This window comes from Micromys minutus, assembly GCF_963924665.1.
Source record: "Micromys minutus genome assembly, chromosome: 17".
In the NCBI taxonomy this organism is placed as follows: Eukaryota; Metazoa; Chordata; class Mammalia; order Rodentia; family Muridae; genus Micromys; species Micromys minutus.
In genome coordinates this window covers 4,655,875-4,671,771 of record NC_137952.1, presented here as the reverse complement: position 1 = coordinate 4,671,771, position 15,897 = coordinate 4,655,875, and the positions used below count along the sequence as shown (strand labels likewise).

At 36.3% G+C, this 15,897-nt stretch overlaps 1 pseudogene across 1 annotated transcript; it reads left to right on the top strand.

Annotated features, from left to right (window-relative positions):
• Positions 1–10,000: 10,000 nt before the first annotated feature.
• LOC308431993 (NHP2-like protein 1) lies at positions 10,001–10,387 on the top strand (annotated as a pseudogene). The gene has a single exon. The product of its transcript is annotated as an NHP2-like protein 1 (transcript).
• The last annotated feature ends 5,510 nt before the right edge of the window (positions 10,388–15,897 follow it).

Below are 15,897 nucleotides of genomic sequence, written 5' to 3'. Positions count from 1 at the left end.
AGAATTATCAGGAGAGATGGAAAAACCCACATTGTTTAATATTTTAAAACTTTCCCCCCAAATAGAAAAAAAAAATGTCTGTGAGATTATATGGAAGAACATTAGCATAAAGTTGAAGTTTGCAGAAGAAATTAGCATAAATTAGAATAAAGTCCTGTGATTTTGCTGATCTCTTTGCCTCCAAGCAATTCTATAGAACTGAACTAGAAATATCTTTGAAAATTTGAAACTTGTAACAAAGCCTTTCTTATTGCAATTTCTCCACAGACTTTGAGGTATACCCTGAATTATCTCTAGGGAGAAATCTTTGTTTTCCTGAATAGATTTATTTTTCATCTACAAAATATACCCTGCACCAATAAGTGGTCTTTCAGATTTTGCCCTTTGTTATCTATTTAAGTAATATATCTAATTCATTTAAATTTTTATAATAAATAATGTCTTTTCAAACCAATGGGATATATCCAGTACCTTTTTTTCCATTAAAGGGGTTGCTAGAGGGGTGAGGTGGAAGTGAGGGGTGGGTGGAAGAGCACTTTCCTGGAGGCAAAAGGGAAGTTAATGGGATAGGGGGCTTTGTGAAAGGCAGACCAGGAAGGGGGAAAACATTTGAAATGTAATCAAATAAAATGATTAATAAAAGGTGCATTCAATAAGAAATTGTCACTAAAGGCAGAATATGTCTATATGAGTTTCTTGTACTATGCAATTCAGGAATTTCTTATATATTACATCATCTTGTAACGTCTTCCTTGCAAGAATAAAAATTTGTTCTCATATGAAAAGATTATGAATAACTTGATAAATTTGAAATGTGTAAGTTAATGAGCACTCTATTTTATTTTAAAATATTTGAGACAGTTCAGAGCACACAAATCTCCTGAGTGCTATAAAAATTCTATGTGTGCTGCTTCTGACCTGTTGACATGTATCAGCAATGCTTATGCCCTGGTCACTTTCTGCTGTTGTGTCAACTCTTACAAAGTAGGATTAAGGAGCATGTATCCTCTTTAACCCACATTATGAAATCACAGAAATGTGCTTCCACTCACATGCATGTACTGTGATGGTTTCTTTATGCTCAGCCCAGGGAGTGGTACTTTTAAAAGGTCTGGCCTTGTTGGAAATGCTCTGTCACTGTAGGTTGGGCTTTAAGAGCCTCATCCTAGCTCCCTGGAAAGCAGTATTCTGCTAGCAGCCTTCAGATGAAGATGTAGAACTCATCTCCTCCTGCACCATGCCTGCCTGAATGCTGTCATGTATCCACCTTGATCATAACGGACTGAACCTCTGAACTTGTATGCCAGCCCCAATTCCATGTTGTCCTTATAATAGTTTCTCTGGTCATGGTTTCTGTTCACAGCAGTAAAACCCTAAGACAGTATGTGTATGATCTAATAGGTTCTAGAGACAGAGACATACCTTTGCATCCACTAAGGCAGTGATATTAGAGTGAAGAAAACATTCTATTTGTTGCAAACAGGAATAGCAGTGCTTCTGACAGCCAGACCTAATTATTAAGAAGGTACAACAGTGAAGGTTGCCTTTTTCCCTGTAGACGGCCCATTAAATGGTCTTAACCTTTGTTTCTAATTGGGTGACTCAAGATTGTTTTCACTGATTCCTAGAGAAACATAATTTATATGTAACCTTTCAAGAGTTCTTCTACTTGATTAAACTATGTGCTTGCAATGCTAAACAATTATACTTTCTTGATAGCAAAGCAATTATTTGTATAATATTACATTTATATATGAGTTGAATTAATTTTCTTTATCCTTATTAGCATGTTAATATTGTCACTAAGACTCAAAATATGTGACTGCTAGATATTTGTTTCATATCCTAAGGGACATGGTGGCCCAATTTTACTGTGTTAATTTTGTACATGCATATATTTTAGCAATTTCAATTTTTGGTCAGTAATAACATGTTTATATTTATGTGCGTAGATTTATTATTTGTCTTTATTTTAATAATATTCTGTGTTAACTTCTGTTGGTCTGCTTGATATAATTGTCCTAAACACTCAGGCATTCCTTCTGTGAACAATTACTGAGTATTTTGTATAATGAGTACCAGCAAGGAAAGATACAAAATTAATATTAGCTGATAGCTACACTTTTCCAAGAGCTGTTACAACCACAACTCCCTCAGGACAAGACTATATCCAAGCTGGAAAGATTTTGATTAAACCATCATCAATTTCTATTAACTTCACAATTCAATGCCCTTCCCACGGAATTATTTATTCCTAAGGCTATCAAAAAATACCTATTTTGTTTCTGTAGGCCTTATTGATAGTAATGAGAAATGGTTTAAATATTTCAGAATGACATTATATTTCTCCTGTGAACCATATTAACAAAGAGAAAGTCCTTCTGCGGGAGGGGGAGATAACAACAATCACTTGTGTAAATCCACCTGTGACTGTGTGTCTTTCAAGAATCCAAGAGTCAGCCAACAACCCAGCCTCCTTTCTGAAACAAAAACCTGCTTTGCTATATCAATAACTAATTACATCAAAGTTCTGCCTCCACAACATATATTGATAGTGTCATTATAGCATTTAATTAGACTTGTTTTTAATTTATCAGGAAGAAATGGTGTAATTGGTAAAAGCACAGCTGTTCCGGGTCATAGGGAGAAAATATGATGGCGTAACAGAAGATGGCAAACTTCTTCAGGAGAGCCAACCTGCATGGTTATCTTCAGAAAGACATTCAGTAGATGGAAGTCAGCCAGCCATCTGGCAGGTTTCATCAAACCACCACAGATGAATTTTATCAGTGCTAACCTGTGCAGGACACATATAGAAGAAGAAAAGCACCCCAGAGCCAGGCTCCTCTTGTATTCAGTAGAGTTAGTTTCCCATATCATGGCATCGTTCAAGTCTCTAGGGATAAATTATAGGTCTTTATTGCTGGAATTTAGCTCCCGTGTAGAGAGTCCATTCTAACTTTTATACGTTTCATAAATTTGTAGCAAGTATCTCTATTTACTAAGGGGATAACAGAGGTTACACTCTTAGCATATCTAGCCTAACTTTGCGTTTTTTTTTTTTTTTAATGGATGAACCACTGTTGAATTATTTATGGTTCTCCAGAAAGATAGACTAAACATATGCATATTCTGCCACACACACATACGCACTTGAGCCTACCAACTGTCTGCTATGTTTCATACTCAGAACTACAACACCAATAATACTAAAGAACTGGTCATTCAGTCAAAGGGAGGGGCAGATTTGAAAGCTAAAGAGTGCTGACTGATGCTTCCTCTGGAGATGATCTCTAGCAAATTTCTCCTCTGTGAATTTTCGTCAGATGTCTTCTGTCCTCTGCAACATTTCTGTCAGATGTCTTCTGTTTTCTGCAATGCTGGTGGGCTTTCTCCTTCACCAGTCATGTCGGGCACCAGAAGTAAATGTATCTTTTATTTGTCATATGTAATTGCCATCTCAGAGGCTTACTGCGGAATAATCTCACCCTTTCCAGTTCTTCCTGAACTCTGTTGGCTTTATTTCCTCAGAGGAATGGATTAGATGAGGGTCATACCCAAGCTTTATGATACATGGCTTCAGCTGTGCCAAGAACATTTCTATCTTTGCTCTAACTCTCCCTAGGACTAGGCCTACAAGCTTCTAGCCTCAGTACAATCTTTCATCCTTCATCTACTAACTTAGGCCTAGAATGTTTCAACCTCTGAGGTTTATTACTGAAAAAAACTCACCCTTTCTAGTATTTTTCTGAACTCATGCTAGATGATTCAATTCAACTGTTCTGGCCCAAACGGATGGATTCAACTTGCTCTCCAAGCTGAGTGATTCAAATTGGCTTCTCTCGGTTTCTGACTGAATTACTCTGCCTGAACTCAAACTAATATTGGAAATGTGTTCTACTCTTCTGGTTCTTTCATATTCTCTGGCTTGTTCTGTCATTACCTGTACATAGCTTGTTGTCTCTGTAAAACTGTCCCAGCAAAACTGACACACACAAACATACACACACACACACGACCACCACCACCATCTTCTCCCTCCACAGCTCTTAAGTAGACTCTCTTCCCTATGCTGTTCTCATGACAGGTGAACATATACTATCTTTTTTTCTCTGATTTGTCACTTTGTCTGTCCCAAAATTAGATATTACCTTCAAACATGATTGTATTCTTTTACAAATTAACTTTTGTTGTTTGGGCTTGAAGGTGTGACTAGGGGTATGTCTATATTCCAGCCAGGGGGATTAAAGGTGTGCGCTAAAGCTATGTTTGTTTTTGAGCTCCATCACAAAGACCTAGAAGGTGTTTGGATGTGATTCCTTGCCAGAAAACCCATGCTACTTGATTAAACTTCATCTACAGCTGGGAAGCTGGCATTTTGTGGCACATTTGTAAGCAGAACCAATGACTATGTAGTAAAGCTTGATGCCAAGGAAAGCAAGGATGGGCAGGATTCCCATAAATTGTACCTGTCACCATATATCCATCATAACCTAAGGACAATTATTCAACGAGACTCCCACCTCCAAAGTCCCACCTCCAAAGTCCCACCTCCAAAGTCATATTCAAGTTCTTCTTTGAGTGAGCTCACATTTTAACTGCTAATAACAAAGGGGTGTCTTATTTTGTTTGTTGAACACTTTCACAGCTAGACTTAAAGAGTCCCAGCACTCACTAAACAGACACAATGCATTCTAGTAGGCTATAAATGTACAAAAGAAACATCACATTTTCAGCAGAGTGCAGATTTATAGTCAGATTCTTTACGTGAATTTTTTAGGGAGTAGACATAAAGCTTGTTTCACTTTGGGTAACAGGAAAACACAGCATAAGATATATGGAAGGGGGAAAGAGGTGCAGAGATATTTAAAATGCAGCCTGGAATCATGATGTGTCTAAGACCATCTACAGTCACAAGAGACAAGTATTTCACGTGCTCTTGGTGAATGAAGAGTCTTGCTTTAAACACACCTAATTATAATTCATCTGTTCTAAGTCTGGGTTCAAAAGGCCAAATTAAAGACAACTCTAAATAGTCTCAGCATTCAAATTTCTGTAGAGGCTGGATGATAGCTCTGTGGGTAAAGTTTTTTGTGACAATATGAGTATGTGAGTTCAGATTTTCATAACTCATAAAAACTAGGCATAACATCACATGCCTGTACCTCTGGCGTTGGATGCTGGGAGAGAGGTAGGGCAGAAAAGAGGTAGATATGAAGTCGTACACTCAAAATATCAAGTTCCAGGTACAGTGAGAGACTCAAAATAAAATGGAAAGAATAGTGGAAGAGACTTAACAGTAGTCACTTGTCTATACATAAGCAAGTACACACCTACTCCAAACATGTGCAAAAAGTATACACCACACACACCAATCCCCCCCCACACACACCACTCACATACCACTCACACACATATGTGCATTTGCACACACATAGGTGTTTACACACAGACAAATTCTCTAAAAACACTCCATAAAAACACATGTCTTTTTATTTCATTTACTTTCTTTTTATTAGTATGATATAGAATAAATATGGCTATTTTTTATTTCTATTTTCTTTTATTGAAATACATATTTTTCATCCAATATACTCTAATTACTATTTCCTTTCCCTCTATTCCTGTCATCTGTCCTCACTTCCCTTCTCCTCTGAAGCCATCCCTATTCTGTCTCTTCTCTGAACACAAATAATCACCTTGGGAAATAATAAAATATAATAAGATAAAACCAAACAGAACAGAAAATGAAAAAAAAAATCAAATAAACAGAAGGAAAAGACACTCTAGTTCACATGCTCAGGAATCCCATAAAAACACAAAAGTAGAGCTATAGTACACATGCAAAGACCCTGTAGGGCAAAAACAAATAAATATCAAAATAAAAACTAAGTTAAATTTGAGGGGTTGAGAAAACCACATGGCATTATGAGACAAGGGACTCCCAAAATGCCATTGAATTTGGCATCTGCTGTTGCCTATGCAGCCTTCCATTATGAGTAGTTTGTTTCCCCTGTGAGACTCGTTTAGGGAAGACTAAATTTTCATTTGCAAGTGGTCATCAAATGGAAGAGTTTCTGGGTTAGGCATGAACGTGTGTATCCACTTCTTTCAGCTCTGAGATGCCGTCTGATGCAGACCTTTGCAGGTCTGCGCATGCTGCCTCAGTCTCTGTCACTCCGTCCCCACGTCAGTACTGCCATGTTTGACATAGACTCATCCTCCATATTCCCTACTTCCTCTAACTTTTACTCTCTTTCTGTCTTCTCTCCTGTGGAGTTTCTTGAGCCTGGAGGTGGAATTTGATGGAGACATCACACTTAGACCTGAGTATTCTGAGGTCTCTCACTCTTTGCATATTGTCTGTTTGTAGCCTTTGTATTTGTTCCCATTTCCCGTATTCACAAGCTTCCCTGGAGATGTTTGAACAACGCAGCAATCTATGAGTATAGCGTAATGTCATTAGAACTCATTGTATTTTTATGTTTCTTTAGAAGAGTAATAGTATTTTGCTTTCCCCTAGGTCTCTTGGGTTCTTGGTCGCCTAAGCAGTGTCAGGTATAGGTTTACTCTCCTGGAATGAGTCTTAAAATCAATTTAGATATTTATTGGTTATCCCCACAATCTCTTTTACTTTTGCACTAGCATATCTCACAGGCAGGACAAGATTGTAGGTCAAAGAGTTTGTAGCTGGGTTGGTGTTTAACTTCCTCCTTTGGTAACCTTGATAGTACCTTATGGTACCAAGATTGGAAGCAGGTAGGAGTAAAGGTTCTGCGTAGGCACCACTTCGACTTCTTTCTACTACATGAGTTGTGTAAGTTCTGTCTCCAGAAATAGGTCCTTGCCATCTGTGTGTAGAGAGCAACCTGCAGCTCTGGCATAGCCTGGGATTTTTGGAAGTTTTCACGAGACCCCTATGACCAATAACTAAACTAAATGTAACTCATTCATTCCCTGTCCTGGAAGCTTCATTTTGTGAAGAGACGTACAGTTGGATTTCTGTAATTCCTGAAATTTTGTAATTTCACTTAGATTGTCTTCATATGTTTATATATTTTGGGAAGCTCCTCCTCTATTTGGTTTCTATACTACCATTGAAATGAGCCTTGATTTTAGCTGCCCTACCTCTGTCCCCTCCATTATCTCCCTCTTCTCTCCCATTCTACTCCCCAGTCTACATAATTATACCTATTGTTTCTATTCCCACTTTCTAAGGAGCTCTATCCCTACACCTAGTCTGTTACTTTATACCTAATCTCTGTGGCTCTGGGACAAGATTTTAGCACACTTGTCATGGACTGAGCAGCTAAATATCCACAGATAAATTAGTACATGCTATATGTGCCTTTTTGGGGTCTGGGTTACCTCACTCAGGAATGTATTTTTTTCCTAGTTCCATCCATTTATCTAAAAAGGTTCCATCATTTCATTTTCGAATTGATGAGCAATATCCCATTATACAAATGTACAATATTTGCTTTAGCAATTCAACTATATTCTGGATATTATGAATAAAGCAACAATAAACATGGTTCAGCAGATGCCTGGGGCTAAGAAGGTGCCTTAGGTATATGCCCAAGAATGATAAAGCTGGCTCTCGAAGTAAATCAATTCCTATTTTCCAGAGGAATTTCGCACTGATATCCACAGTTGCTGTACAAGTTTGCAGTCCAATCAGCAAAAGATGGGAGTTCCTCTTACTTTGTGTTCTTGACAGCATGAGCTGTCACTAGTACTGTGGAACTTAGCAATTCTGACAGCTGTAAGATGAAATCTCAAAGTAGTTTTGATTTGCATTAGCCTGATGACTAAGGATACTGAATATTGAAGTGTTTCTTAGCTATTTGAGTTTCAACTTTTGAGAATTCTCTTTAGATATGTACCTTATTTTAATTGGTTTATTCATTTTATTGATATAGTTTTATGCTTCATTATATAGTTTATTTATCATTTCTCTATCAGTTGTGAAACTGGGAAAAAATTTCCCCATCTGTAGGCTGCCACTTTGAATGATGATGCCCTTTGCCACAAGAAGCTTTTTAGTTTCATGAGGTCACATTTATTTATTGTTGATCTTCATTCCTGTGTTTTTGATGTGCTCTTCAACAAGTCATTCCTTTTGAACAAATGAATTCAAAGCTATTCCTTACTTTGTATTCTGTCTGGTTCTGTGTATATAGTTTTATACTGAGGTCTTTGGTCCATTTACGTAGAATTTTGTACAGGTTACTGAGCAGGGATCTATTTGGATTCTTCTACATGCAGCTCTCCACTTTGAAGACCACAATCTTCATGGTTAAAATTACTCAATAGTATTTTTATTTGTATGTATTCACAAACATTGTATGTGTGGAACAGGTACTGTGAATGAGATTGTTTGAGTGCATTCATCATTGTATGCAGGAAAGCATCTACTTTCTATTCATGTTTGATCCTTTCGCTTTTCTGAAAGTGCTTAGCAACTCTAAGAGAATTTTGGAGTAGTCTTTAAGGCCTTTATACATTGGATTATCTGCTAAGAGAGAGAGTTGGTATTACCATTTCTCTGTCTTATCTCTTTTAAGTCTGTTCCTTGCCTTATAGTTATGGCAAATACTGAAGAACTGTACTCAGTAGGAGTACAGAGAGTAATCACCTTGTCATGTTCTTAAACTTACTAGAAATGCTTTGAGGTTCTTTCTCTTCTGCATAACATTGGTGATAGATTTATTATATATAGGTTTTATTATTCTCAGGTATGCTCAATCCATCCTTAGTCACCCTGTGACTTTCATCTTAATGGGATACTGGGTTTTGCTAGAGGTTTTTACTGTATCTAACAAACTATTTGTGTGCTTTCTATTTTAATTTCATTTATGAGTAGAAATATATTCATTTATTTACATATATTGACACATACATGCATCACTGGAATAAAGCCATGCTGGACAGGATAAATGATTGTTTGATACGATCTTAGGTCAGTTTGCAAGTACATTATTCATACTTTTTACACCTATAGTTATCAGGAAGACCGGTGAGCAATTCCCTATTTTTGTTGTACCTCTATCTACTTTTCGATGTTGAGGCCATACTGTTTGTTTAAAAATAATTTGAAAAAAATCATTTTTTCTCTTTTTAATCTTAATTTGAGTAATATTGATATATCCTTCCTTAAAAATATGGTAGAATTTTTTCGTGAATTTAACTTGTGTTATTTTAATTCAGGTAGGTCATATGATCTAAAAATTCATTCAAATCTTTTAAGTTTTCTAATTTATTAAGGTGTAATTTTAAACAGTATATCCCCATAATTTTGTAAAATTTAATTGATATATGGCAATCCTTCCTTGCCTCTCATTTTGTTAATTTGGGTTTTACCTCTATTTTAGTTAATTTGTCTAAGCATTTGTCAGTCTTGTTTACCTCTTCAAGGAACAGTCATCACTTCTTGATTCTTTTAATTTTACCCATTGCATTACTTTCTCACATTATTTCTTCATACCCACAGCATGTGATTTCTCTTGTTATTATTTTTTCCATGGCCTTATAGTACATTATTAATTTAATTATGTGGGTTCTCTCTCATTTTTATGTAGCAATAATGTTATAAACTTTCCTCTTAAAAGTAATTTCCTTTTTTAAAATTGATTGGGTGTATTGTATTTACATTTGCTTTCAACTGTATGATTTTCTTTAATCCCTCTTAGTTTCTTTAGTAACCATTCATCATTTAAAAGTGTGTGGTTTTATCTTCATGAATCTCTGTGCCTTTTGTGGTTTTTCTTCCTGTTCATACATAGCTTTATTCCATGGTGCACCAATAGAAAATAGTAAGTTATTTAAAACTTTTCACATTTATAGCAATTGGCTTTACATCCTAATAGGTGTTCTATTTTGGAATGAGTTCCATGAGTTGTTAATAAGAATGTGTCTTATGGCTCCTTCTTCTGCGAGGTGTTTCAGTCTGTCTGAGCGGGCTGTAATTGAGTCTGGGCGAGGCCAGAGCACTGCAGCCATGACAGAGGCTGATGTGAATCCAAAGGCCTATCCCCTTGCAGATGCTCACCTCACCAAGAAGCTGCTGGACCTTGTTCAACAGTGGTTCAACTACAAGCAGCTTTGGAAAGGAGCCAATGAAGCCACCAAAACCCTCAACAGAGGCATCTCTGAATTCATTGTGATGGCAGCAGATGCTGAGCCTATGAAAATCATCCTTTACCTTCCTCTACTATGTGAAGACAAGAATGTTCCCTAGGTGTTTGTGCACACCAAACAGGCTTTAGAACAGACTTGTGAAGTCTCCAGGCTGGTCACCGCCTGTTTTGTTACCATCAAAGAAGGCTCTCAACTAAAGCAGCAGATCCAGTCCATTCAGCAATCTACTGAAAGACTCCTGGTGTAAGCTGTGGTCTCTACCCTTCCCTGTCTGCTCCTACCCTGTTTGTGGATCATACTGTCTGTTAGCATGTACTATTTCAGCCAGTTTCTATTATATTGTATTATACCAGGAAAACAAGTGTATTATTCAGTGTTTAAATATAATGTTTTGAAGATATAACTTAGGTCCAAATATCTGGTTATGGTGTTTTTAACTATAATATTTTCTGTTTTGTTTGTTTATTTTTTTTTCTAATCTGGACAACTCATTTACTGGTAATAGTAAATTACTGAAGCTAACCATTATTACTGTATTAGACTTATTAAGGGGTGTTCTACCTCATATTATTTATGAAACTGATTACATCATATTTGGTGCATATATGTTTATAATTGTAAAAGCCTTCTGGTGGAGTATTGCCTTAATGAGTATGAAGTGGCCTTTATTATCTCATCTGACTATTTGGAAATCTGCTTAGGCAGATATTAAAATAGCTATAATAACTTGTTTCCTTTCATTTTTAAAAAATAATCTTCTCATTTTGCCCTAAGTTGGTATCTATCTTTGATGGTAATGCATGTTTCTTGGAGGCAGTAAAAAGTCTGATTCTGTGTTTTGTTTGTTCTGTTTTTGTAATTCAATCACTTAGTGCCTTTACATCGGAGAACTGAAAATATTCATTACTATGCTGTCAGGATGTAACCTTGTCATTTTCTTAATATGTTATATTTTTACATCTTTTTTTTATCAACCCCTTTGGTATTGTTGTTAACTGCTCAGTGACATCTTGAATGTGTTTTCTCTTCAGACAAAGTGTTACTTCTAGTATCCTCTGCAGCACTGGTTTATTGAAAAGAAGATACATTTTATTTCTCCAACTTTAATTGATAATTTTACTGGATATAATAGTCAAACTTGGTAATCTTGATATTTTAGAACTTGAAACAAAAAAAAAAAAAAAACACAAAACAGTCAACCCTGGAGATGAAAAATCAAAAAAAAAAAAAAAGAAAAGAAAGAAATCAGGAGATACAAATGCAAGCATCGCCAACAGATAACAAGAGATGGAAGAGAGGATATCAGGGGCCAAAGACAACATAGAAAACATAGACAAAACAGTCAGAGAAGATAAAACCCCAAAAGTTCCTAACCCAAATTTCCAGGAGATCCAGGACATAATGAGAAGACCAAACCTAAGAATAATACGTGTAGAAGAGAATGAAGACTATCAGCTAAAGGACACAGAAAATATCTTCAACAAAATCATAGAAGAAAACTTCCAGCCCTTAACAACGAAATGACCATGAACATATAGGAAGCCTACAGAACTCCAAATAAATTGGAGTAGTAAAGAAACTCATCCTGACACATAAGAGTCAAAACACCGAACATTTGAAATAAAGAAAGGATCCTAAAAGCTGTAAGGAAAAAAGGACAAGTAACTTATAAAGGCAGACCAATCAGAATTACACCAGACTTCTCAATAGAGACTATGAAAGCTAGAAGATTCTGGACAGAAGTCATATAGACGCTAATAGAACACAAATGCCAGCCCAGGTTACTATATCAAGCAAAACTCTCAATCACCATAGATGGAGAAACCAAGATAATCCAGGACAAAACCAAATTTACACAATATCTGTTCACAAATACAGCCCTACAAAAATTATAAATGGAAAAACCCAACACAAGGAAGGAAACTACACCCAAGGAAAAGCAAAAAAATAATCACACAAAAAAAAAAACAAAAGGAGAAAAAACACACAAACATAAGTCTACTGCTAAGAACAAAAATAACAGAAAACAAAAATCACTATTCCATAATTTCTCTTAACATAAATGTACTTAATTTCCCAATAAAAAGACATAGGCTATCAGACTGGATATGTAAACAGGATCCAGCAATTTACCGCCTACAGGAAACTCATCTCAGAGACAAAAACAGACACAACCTCAGAGTAAAAGGCTGGGAAAAAACTTCCAAGCAAAAGGGCCCAGGAAACAAGCTGGAGTGGGTATTCTAATATCAAATACAATAGATTTTCAACTAAAAGTTATCAAAAAAGATAAGGAAGGATACTTTTTACTTATCACAGGAAAAATCTATCAAGATGAACTCTCAGTCTTGAACATGTATACTCCAAATACAAGGGCACACACATTATTAAGAGAAATCCTACTAAAGTTCAAAGCACATACTACACCACACACAATAATAGTAGGAGACTTCAACACCCCACTCTCATCAGTGGATGGATGATGGAGACAGAAACTGAACAGAGACACAGCAAAACTGGCAGAGGTTATGAACCAACGGGAAATAACAGATATCTACAGGACATTTCATCCAAAAACAAAAGAATATACTTTCTTCTCAGCACCTCACAGCACCTTCTCCAAAACTGACAATATAGTTGGTCACAAAACAAGCCTCAACAGATACAGGAAGATCAAAATACCACCCCCCCCCCTGCATTCTATCAAGTCACTATCGACTAAGGCTAGTCTTTATTAGCAATAAAAATAACAAAATGCCCACATACACATGGAACTTGAACAATGCTCTGCTCAATAATAGCTTTGTCAAGGAAGAAATAAAAAAGGAAATCAGGATTTTTAAAAATTTAACAAAAATTACAACACTACATACCCAAATTTATAGGATGCAATGAATGCAGTACTGAGAGGAAAACTTATAGCTATAGCTCTGAGTGCCTCCAAAAAGAAACTGGAGAGAGCATATACTAGCAGCATGGCAGCACAGCTGAAACCTATAGAACAAATAGAAGCAGATACACCCCACCCAAGGAAAGTTGATGGCAGGAAATTATCAAACTCAGAGCAGAAACCAACCAAATAGAGATTTTAAAAAAACTGTACAAAAAAATCAACAAAACCAAGAGCTTTTTTTTTTAAAATCAACAAGATTGATAAGCCCTTAACCCAACTAATTATAGGGCACAAAAAATGAATATCCAAATTAACAAAATCAGAAATGAAAGGGGAGACATAAGAACAGAAATTGAGAAAATTCAAGAAATTATCAAGTCCTATTACAAAAGCCTATACTCAACAAAACTGGAATATCTGGAGAAAGTGAATAAATTTCTAGCCATATAACAGATACCAAAGTTAAATGAGTATCAGATAAACCATCTAAACAGTTCCATAACTCCTAAAGAAACAGAAGCAGTCATCAAAAGCCTCCCAACCAAAAAAAGCCTAGCACCAGATGGGTTTAGTGGAGAATTCTATCAGACCTTTAGAGAAGAGCTAATATATAATCTCTAAATTATTCAACAAAATAGAAACAGAAGGAACACTACCAAACTCAGTCTTAGAAGCCACAATTACTCTCATACCTAAACTGCACAAAGACACTACAGAGAAAGAGAACTTCAGAACAATTTCTCTCATGAACATCATAGCAAAAGTACTCAATAAAATTCTTGCAAACTGAATCCAAGAACACTTCAAACAATCATCCACCATGATCAAGTAGGCTTTATACCAGAAATGCAAGGATGGTTCATCATATGGAAATCCATCAATGTAATCAACCATATAGACAAACTCAAAGGAAAAAAAAAAACACACAATCCTCTCACTAGATGCTGAGAAAGCATTTGACAAAATTCAACACCCCTTCATGATAAAAGTCTTGGAAAGATCAGGAATCCAAGACCCATAGCTAAACATAGTAAAAGCAATATATGGCAAACAAGTAGTCAACATCAAACTAAATGCAGAGAAACTTGAAGCACTCTCATTAAAATAAGGGACTAGACAAGGCTGCCAACTGTCTCCCTATCTATTCAAGATAGTACTGGAAGTCCTGGCCACAGCAATTAGATGACAAAAAGAAATCAAAGGGATTCACATTGGAAAGGAAGCAGTCAAAATATCACTATTTGCAGATGATATGATAGTATACTTAAGTGACCCCAAAAATTCCACCAGAGAACTTTTAAAACTAATAAACAACTTCAGCAAAGTGGCTGGCTATACAATGAACTCAAACAAATCAAAAGCCTTCCTCTACTCAAAGGATAAATAGGCTGAGAAATAAATTAGAGAATCAACACCCTTCACAATAGTCACAAAAGGTTATAAAATACCTGGGGGTGTCCCTAACTAAGAATGTGAAGGATCTGTACGACAAAAACTTCAAGACTCTGAAGAAGGAATTTGAAGGAGATCTCAGAAGATGGAAAGATCTCCCATGCTCATGGATTGGCCGGACCAACATTGTAAAATTGGCCATCTTTCCTAAATCAATGTACAGATTCAATGTAATTCCCATCAAAATTCCAACTCAATTCTTCACAGAGTTGGAAAAAGCAATTTGTAAATTCATCTGTAATAACAAAAAAGCTAGAATAATGAAATCAGTTCTCAAGAATAAAAAACACTTCTGAGAGAATCATCTCCCCTAATCTCAAGCTGTATTACAAAGCAATTGTGATGAAAACTGCATGGAATTGGTAGAGAGATAGGCAAGTCGATCAATGGAACAGAATTGAGGACCCATAAATGAACCCACACACCTATGGTCACTTGATCTTTGACAAAGGAGCTAAAAACATTCAATGGGAAAAGGACAGCCTCTTCAACAAATGATGCTGGTTCAACTGGCAGCATGCAGAAGAATGCATCGATCTCTTCTCATCCCCTTGTACAAAAGCACAAGTCCAAGTGGATCAAAGATCTCCACATAAAACCAGGTACACTGAAACTATTAGAAGAAAACATGGGGAAGAGCTTAGAACACATAGGCACAGGGGAAAGTTTTCTGAACAGAACAATGGCTTATGCTGTAAGATCAAGAATCAACAGATGGGACCTTATGAAATTGCAAAGCTACTGTAAGGCTAAACACTGTTAGGAAGACACAACAGGCAGCCTACAGATTGGGAAAGGATCTTTACCAGTTCTACATGTGACAGAGAGCTGGTATCCAATATAGACAAAGAAGTGAGAAAGCTAGACTATAGAAAATTAAATAATCCTGTTAAAAGTGGGGTACAGAGCTAAACAAAAAATTCTCAACTGGGGAACATAGAATGGCTGAAAAGCATCTAAGGAAGTGCTCAAAATTCTTAGTCATCAGGGAAATGCAAATGAAAACAACCCTGAGATTCTACCTCACACCATTTAGAATGGCTAAGATCAAAATCTCAGGTGACAGCAGATGCTAGCAAGGATATGGAGAAAGAGGAACACTCCTCCATTGTTGGTGGGGTTGTAAACTGGTACAACCACTCTGGAAATCAACCTGGCAGTTCCTGAGATAATTGAACATAGTACTGAAAACCCAGCCACTCCACTCCTGAGCATATACCCCAAAAATGCTTCAACATATAACAAGGACACATGCTCTACCATGTTTATAGAAACCTTATCTATAATAGCCAGAAGCTGGAAAGAACCCAGATGTCCATCAACAGATGAACTGATACAGAAAATGTGGTATATTTACACAATAGAGTACTACTCAGCTATTAAAAGCAATGACTTTATCAAATTTGTAGCCA